The sequence below is a fragment of the Cynocephalus volans genome, chromosome 10, assembly GCF_027409185.1.
Source record: "Cynocephalus volans isolate mCynVol1 chromosome 10, mCynVol1.pri, whole genome shotgun sequence".
Taxonomy (NCBI): Eukaryota; Metazoa; Chordata; class Mammalia; order Dermoptera; family Cynocephalidae; genus Cynocephalus; species Cynocephalus volans.
This window is the reverse complement of record NC_084469.1, coordinates 127,593,138-127,600,803: the sequence shown is the minus strand read 5'-3', so window position 1 is coordinate 127,600,803 and position 7,666 is coordinate 127,593,138. Positions and strand designations below refer to the sequence as shown.

The window sequence follows — 7,666 nt, the reverse complement described above, 5'->3', positions numbered from 1 at the left end:
CCTGATATGACTTCATCAACAGGGTCCTGAGGATTCCGCAGGGGCCACTAGTGAGAAAGGAGAAACTCCCACGCAGGGGGAGCCATGAAATCCACGATGGTGCCTCCTGAAGCTGCCCAGGGTCTCTCCACAGGGTAGCCTGCAGTTTGGGGCCCTTTCCTCCAGGGGGCAGTCTTGCACTGCCGCTGACACCCAAATGATGGATTTATTTTCGGTGTAAAATTGATCATAAAATTTTTTGAAGTGAACATAACCTCAAGATTTTACTGTCTTCAAAAAAAGAAAAAAGAAAGAAACAGAAGAAGAAGCTTAGAACTAGATCACTTGGCCCTTTCTCTTCTTACCTCTTCCAAATTCAAAATACTTGCATCTCTTAATAGTAGCATCCTCTTAAATCTGCAGTTGGGCTCCACACACTCAGGCCTCAGTACAATCTTGTTTGTAGTTTCAACCTTTTCCTTGAAAATTGGCTTAGTGTGCCCATCATAGCTACCCTGCTTCCTGCCATACCGCCGCTTTCCCTGGGCATACAGAGAATCCTTGCCCTTCTGGTACTGGGTCACTTTGTGGAGTTGGTGCTTGCTACGCTTCTTACAGAAAGTCGGGTGGATTTTCGGAACGTTCACCATGTTTGCGGGAACGCTGTTGGCATGGAAAGCTATCATAAATTTCTAAGTCATTTGTACGGTGGAGCTGGTAGAAGCGAAACAAGAAGCAGTTTTCTCAACTAGGGGGAGAACAGTTTGAGGAGTAGTCTTGATAGTGGTCAAAACAATTTTTTTAAACCCCAAACCTCAGATTGTTTTCCACATAAACCCTCTTGGGCAAACCTTAGTTACTCTTTGGGGAAAGCACAGAGATCATATTTTCTTAAGCAGGTCTAAGGGAGATCACAGGTAGAAGGAATGGGAGACACAGGAAGTCTTTCCATGTGGGACAGTGGTCTCCCCAGTGGACTGGGCATCAGCATCTTTGTCTTGGTGTGATCATGGAAATCCTGGCAACCATGGGCAGCCTGTGACGTCCAGCTCTTTAGAAGGATTTCTTGCATGTATTGGTGGGACCTAAGCTGCACCAGACAGGAAGTACGTGCTGCCCCGGAGGCCTCAGATGGCTCCTAGGACCTGGTGTTGGGGCTTTTCCAGTCTAGACCTGGATCCTCCAGCAAGAAGAGAAAGATTCCTCGGGTTGGCTGCTTGGAGGTGGTGGTGGGAGGAAGACTTTGCCTGTTTTGGAGGTTGGGTCAGAAGAACTCTCTGGTGGTTGAGGTTGTCTTCCAGGAACTCCCTGATGACTGTGACTTCTCTGAGATGCCTTAAGGGACATGGTTTGTTGAAGACTCTTTCTCTTTCTTGGTGCATTTGTCCTAAAACATGCCTCAAATTGGCAGCCCCCACCTTCTCTGTATCAAGAGCACTTTTAATATCTTGTGCCATCAAGGAGAGTTCATGGGCGTTCCTGTTTAGAATGAAGCTGTGAATTTTTAAGAGCTTTCTAGTTTTTCTAATTTTTTCTCCAGGTCTTGGAGTTTTAGTTATTTTTATTATGGGGAAAGATTTTGCCACTTTACTTCCTGTTCTTTCCCTTGCTAAATAAACTTGTTTTGAAAGGGCCATTTCTGCTGATAACCTTCATTAACGCTGTGTAGGTTTTTACGATGATTTTCCAGGACAGCACTGGCCCCATGAAGTAAATAAATGTTGACTTTCAATATGCTAGTTTTTCTTCTAGCTCGTGCCTCCCCCCAGCTCAGTGACATCTGGAAGGCTGCCTCTCGCTCGTCCATTTCTTTCTCTTCCAGGATCACCTTACTCTGCAGAGCCAGGGTTTTCTGCTGATGTGGTCTGCATGGATGATCTGTGCAGGTTCACATTTATTTTCTCAGAAGAGTGCTGCCCTTTTTCAGTGAACAATTGCCTTCTGTTAACTCCTTTGCCTGTTCTTCCAGGTGTTGCCTGGCCGATGCAACCTTTCTCTGTTTTGCCTGGAAGTATTCTGTGCATTTTTCCACTACTGTTAACAAAGACTTGGTGAAAGTCATCTGCCATCTGACTTGTTTGATGCTGTGTCTTATCCCTCTGCTGGCTGCCAGCTCTTTTCCTGGCCTAATGTAATCTTTCAGAAGAGCATTTTCCTGTATCTTTCCAAAAAGGACTTCTAAGACCCTCTGGGATTGCTCAGTATTATTTGATCAAGTCGTTGAAGTTGGTATCTCTCCACGGCTCCTTTTCCTGTAGCCATTCTGAAGCCTCAGATGTTCTTCCCGAGCCCAGCAGAGGTCAGATTTGCAGGTCTTTCCTCCACATTTAAGTTCTTTAAAGCTCTTCTTACCCTGCAAATCTTTATTAAATCTCGTGTAAAGTCTTACAATATTTCCGTAGATTCCTGAATTTTCAACATCATCTCTATTTTCTCTTGTTCCTCTGGTTCCAAATCAACACACAGATTTCCCACTAGAATTTAATTTGATTTCTTCAAGCTCAGATACTTCCTCAGACTGATTACTGTTTCACACCCTGAGGGCCTCAAAGAATGTCCTTGAACTTTTGATCTTCTGTTCAAAATCTGACAGTGTATTTAGAATGTCTCCCATTTCTTCAGGTACATTTCAAGGAGTCAGTTCATTCTGGGGGTCTGTCTCTGGGTCATGAAGAAAAATTGTCCCCTGCCCGCTTTCAGCCAAAGCCCAGGCACTAGGGTCTGCAAAGAGGGAGTCACTGGTATGGCCTCTTAGACCTGGTAAAAGAGGACATAGGTGCCCTCTCTGCCTCAGTTTTGGCTGGTCTCTGTTCTGCACACTCCACTAAAGAGTGTCTGTCCATAGCCTGAGGGACAATGGCCACAGGAGAAGAGTCTGGGGTGAAGAGTGGTGTCCTGTGTCCCCAGCCTTCTACCCTATGAGTTTCAGCCTCAGTCTGAAGTGGCAAAGGCTGTGGTCACTGTAGCACCCCCAGACACTGGATCATGGGGACATTTCTCCCTTGGCCCCTCCTTGGCTGCCCTCCCCAACCCCCCCATTCTGGCATTCTGCATTTCTCCTCTGGGCAGCCAGATGGATCTAGGATGTCCTGACCTCCTCCAGGGTCTCCTGGGCCCAGATGAGCTGGGCCCACAGACACAGAGTAGTGGGGATGTCCACGGGGCTGGAGGCTGCTGGGGCTGGTGGGACCAGGAACATGCGGGGAAGACAGCAGGAAGAGCGCAGGGGGAGAGTGCGGGGTACCAAGCTGGGTGGGGCAGGAGACCTGGGAGAGGGGGTGCAGGTCAGGGGAGGGAGATTGGGGAGGACAGGCCAAGGAGACCAGTAGGAGCCGAGGTGCTGTACTCCCAGGACTGCTTTCTAGGTGCACTCAGGCCCTGGCAATTTGACCTTGAGTCAGGACCTCCAATTGCAGTCTTTGCCCCTTCATGTCACAGTGGGTACCTTGAGGCCACAGTGCTGCCCTCTGCTGCCTGTAGTGCAACTGTGGATCCCCTTTGAGGTAGAGGACCCCACCCAGGGACAGCCTAATTCTCCCAACCTGCCAGCCCCAACCTCCCTCTCATCCCTCACTCCCTTCCTCTGCCTTCCCCACTCCCACCTTTCAGTTTACCGCTGAGAGAGGTACTGTATGTGTTGACGTGGGAAAGTCACCTCTCTGCAAAAGGGAAGCCTGAAGAATTTGGTTTTGTCTGGAGATCTGCTACAGCTCACAGCATCTTATTTCCCCAGTTACTATGCCCAGAGCCTCAATAGAAGTGGAACAGTACTGGCTATGATCTTGCACGATCAAAAGTGTTTACACATTGCCTTTATTCTTGAGGGCTGGTTTGGCTGGGTATAAAATCCTAGGGTCAGGATGAATTTTCTCAAGGGTCCTGTAGTTAACCCTCTCCTGGTGTTGAAAGTCGCTGTGGAGAAGTCTGAGCCCAGCCTGGTATTTACCCCCCTTGGCGGGGACTCAGTACAAGCTGCTTGACTTATTCTTTGTCAATTTCAAATTTCAGGGTCTATTCTTGGATATTTCTTGGTGTGGAGGCAGTGTGGGTTCTGAGGCCAGATAGACTGGGTTCAAAACCTTCTGAATCCGTCCCTTGCTAATGCGTGGGCTTTGGAATCTAACTTATCTGTGCTTACATTTCCTCATCTACAAAATGGGGATAATCACACTGCCTTTATAGGGGTCAACAAAGTGATCTATAGAAAGGGTGTAGGACAAGGCCTGGGACATAGTAAGTACTCAGTACCTAATAGATAGACATTGTTATTACCAACATTAAATCAAATCTTACACCAGTAATTTATAAGCATGTCAAAAATTATTACCACTCCCAATAGCAAGGAAGTCAGCCAAGGAAAAACTGGATTTCTTTTAGCCTTATTAGTAGTGAGTTTCCATAGAAAGAAGGAAACTTGGTTAAGTTATTTTGAGCAATAATAGCTGGCTTTACTGCCCTGCAGAGCTGTGGTTTCTTTGTCAGGTACTTGGGGGTTGGGACCTGTGTTATAAAGACCCGGAGTTGTGCAGAAATGCCAGGTGTAGGTGATAATCCTAAATGTGCAGCCACGAAGTTCTGCATTTTTTTCATTTGAGGCATTTTTCTTTCTCACTAATTCATATTCCATGTTAATTCTTCTCAGTTCCCCCCCCTGCTTAAAAAACCCAGCTCATTGAGACATAATTCACATATATAATACCCCATTAACACGTATAATACAGTGGTTTTTAGTACATCCACAGTGTTGTGCAAGCATTACCATAATCAATTTTAGAACATTTTCATCACCCCCACGAGAAGCGCCATATTCATCCGCAGTCACTCTCTCCCACCTCCAAGCAGTTAACAGTCACGAGTCTACTTTCCGTCTACAGATTTCCCTACTAGACCCTTGATATAACCAGAATCATACAATATGCGGATTTCTGTAACTGCCTTCTTTCACTTAGCATAATGCTTTCAAGGGTCATTCAGACTGTAGCATGTATTAGTACTTCATTCCTTGTTTTGGACAAATAATACTCCGTTGTATAGTTATACCAAAATGAAGCTATTTAAAAAATAACCAGAGGAGACAGGGCATGGGGCAGTATAAACAAAACAAGTTTGGCAACATATTGGTAATTGCTGGCTTTACCCCACAAACGCTGATTCAGTAAGTCCTGGAAACAGGCTTGGGGACTGTGCTTTTAACAAACTTCCTGTTATTCCCACTATTCAGGTAGAAATCCCCCTGGATTAGGTGACCTTTAACATTTCTTTCATTCAGTCTCTCAAGAAATATTTGAATGAATAGTCAACACATTTCGGTGGGTGAAAACAGAATAAACAAATAAATAAAAACATGGCAGGTGTGATATGTGTGTGGCAAAGGGGTGGGCTGTGGGTGTGGGAAGTTTTATAAGTGTGTCAGGAAATAAAACATCCATATTGTTAAATTTTTTTAATCAAATGCTCCCTATGAATCAGACACTTTCTGCTTTACCTAAGTCCCCAAATTCATTTATTCAAAATATGTTTATTAATGGCTTTTTGTGCTAGTTAATGTAATCAGTGATGTGGGGATGAAAAATAAGATGACACAGTTCCTGCCCCCAAGGAGTTGACGGTTTGTTGGGAAAGACAGGGACTGAGAGGTTACACTAACAGGGGCAGAGTGTGGTTAAGGTTCAAGGTCGGGGGCGGGGGTGGGATTTGACCTGAGCTTCCTGGAGGGTGGGGATGAGCGGTTGGGGAGTTGGAATGTGGGGGAGGTGAATGGTCTAAGAGGCAGTTGGGAGGTGGCTCTGAGCAGAGAGGACCGTTGGGGGAATGAGGAGAGGTTGGAGAAGGATGGGTCAAGGGATGAACCATAGGGCTGTGACCTGAAATAGGGGACCTGGGAGGGGACACTGGTTTGAAAAAGAGGTTAAGTCCTCCATCTACTGTGCTCGGGTCTGTGAGCATCACTCTGGACCCTGAAGTCCAGGGTGGGACGATGAACTAGTCTTCTTGATAGAATGAACTTGGTGCCTAATGGAGGTACGAGGGATGAGTGACCGAGGCTCGGGCTAGAGTTAGGGGCTGAGAGCTGGGGCTGGTTGGGTTTCAGGGGAAGACAGACGTCCACGTGGATCTATCCCACTGGCCTTTGGAAATGTGGGTCTGTTGGTCAAAGGTGAAGACTAAGGCTTAGAACAAAGAATTGAGATTTGCCCCCACAACTGTCAGAGAGGAGGAGTTATGAAGAGAGAAAGTGTGGGCTGCGGGTCACGGAGTGGCCAGGCAGAGTCCTGGGCAGTCTCAACACTGGAAGTCATAAGACGAAGCGGTTAGGAGGGGGGTGCTTGAGCCAGTAATCTGATTCAAATTCCTGTTGTGCTCATGGGAAAGCTCTGATCTTGAGTTTTTTCACCTTCAAGTTGGGGAATGAACAAACCTATCTCAAAGCATCATTGCAGGATTAAATGAGCTCATGCAAATGAAGTGCTTTAATATATGTGAGGTACTGAACAAATGCTACATTCATCAGGGGCAAGAAGAGACTGAAGGAGTGACTCAAGGGGCTGCAGAGAATACCAAGGTGGAGCAAAGTCACCGAAGCCCTGGGAAGAGCAGGTTTTAAGAAGTGGAACGGAGTCATCATGACATTAGCTGAATGAGCACCAGCTAAATGCCAGCTATGTAATATGTATCATCACAGGCAATTCGGAGGGAATTTCTATCACCATCTCCACTCTATGATGTAACAAGCTCCAGGTCAAAAGAGTATGACTTACATTTTCTGTTCTGATCTGGACCTTGAGTATTAAGTGGCCCTTGGGTTAAAGGCTGGTCTTCCCTAGAGATGGTTGCTTTTGCAAGGCGCCTTCCAAGGGCTAAGGCTCTGCCAAATGCTGGCGACTTTGAGTTGAACGAGCCTCAAGCCATGTCCTCAGTGAGCTCCCAGAATGAGAGTTCCTAATCCTTTTCCTCCATTGTGCCATGTCCAATACAGGACATAGTTGACCCCAGAAGGAGTCCAGACTCTTTCCATGGCTCGAACACCTTCCATGGCTCCCAGTTGCCTCCAGCCCAGGGTCTGAATAGGCTCCACCCGGCTGAAAGTCCTCTGCCTGATTCCAGGGCCTTGTCTGTGCTCTGAGCCTCCACCCCATTCCAGCCACATCTCCCATGCTGCCCAACCTTTACCTGGTGCCCTGGTCACGCTGATCCCTTTCCTGCCCTATTAATATCTTCCATTCATCTTGGTCTTTTGGTCTGAAACACAACCCACCCTGAAATCTAACCCACTCTCCTGCACTACTAGCCAGGCTGCAGGAAGCCTCCCCAGGTTACATATCCACACTGACCTTTTCTCTCTTCTCTGTTTTCCTAGATTTAGAGACGGTTCCGAAGCATGACTCAAGGTGAGAGGTTGTACTTGCCTGATATCATGTGCGTCTGTTCTGTTATTTATGAGGGTAGAAGCTTCTTGAGCCAGGGATGGTATCTCACCAATCCTTGGGATCCCAGCAGCTGTGTGCTAACAGCTCTGGGGAGGTTTCAAGAGCCCACCATCTGGTGCCCAGACTTAGCCCTGGGTTGGAGGAGCTCTGGGAGAAAGAGCACTGGAAAGTCAGGGTCTCGAGGTCTGTGCCATCTCACTCAGAACATGGCCAATGACCTTGACCAAACAAGCTTCTTCACTCTGAACTTCAATCTCTGC

The 7,666-nt window shown here is 46.9% G+C and overlaps 1 pseudogene; it reads right to left on the bottom strand.

Moving 5' to 3' along the window:
- Positions 1-315: 315 nt before the first annotated feature.
- On the bottom strand, positions 316-629 carry LOC134389291 (large ribosomal subunit protein eL42-like; annotated as a pseudogene).
- Positions 630-7,666: the final 7,037 nt, after the last annotated feature.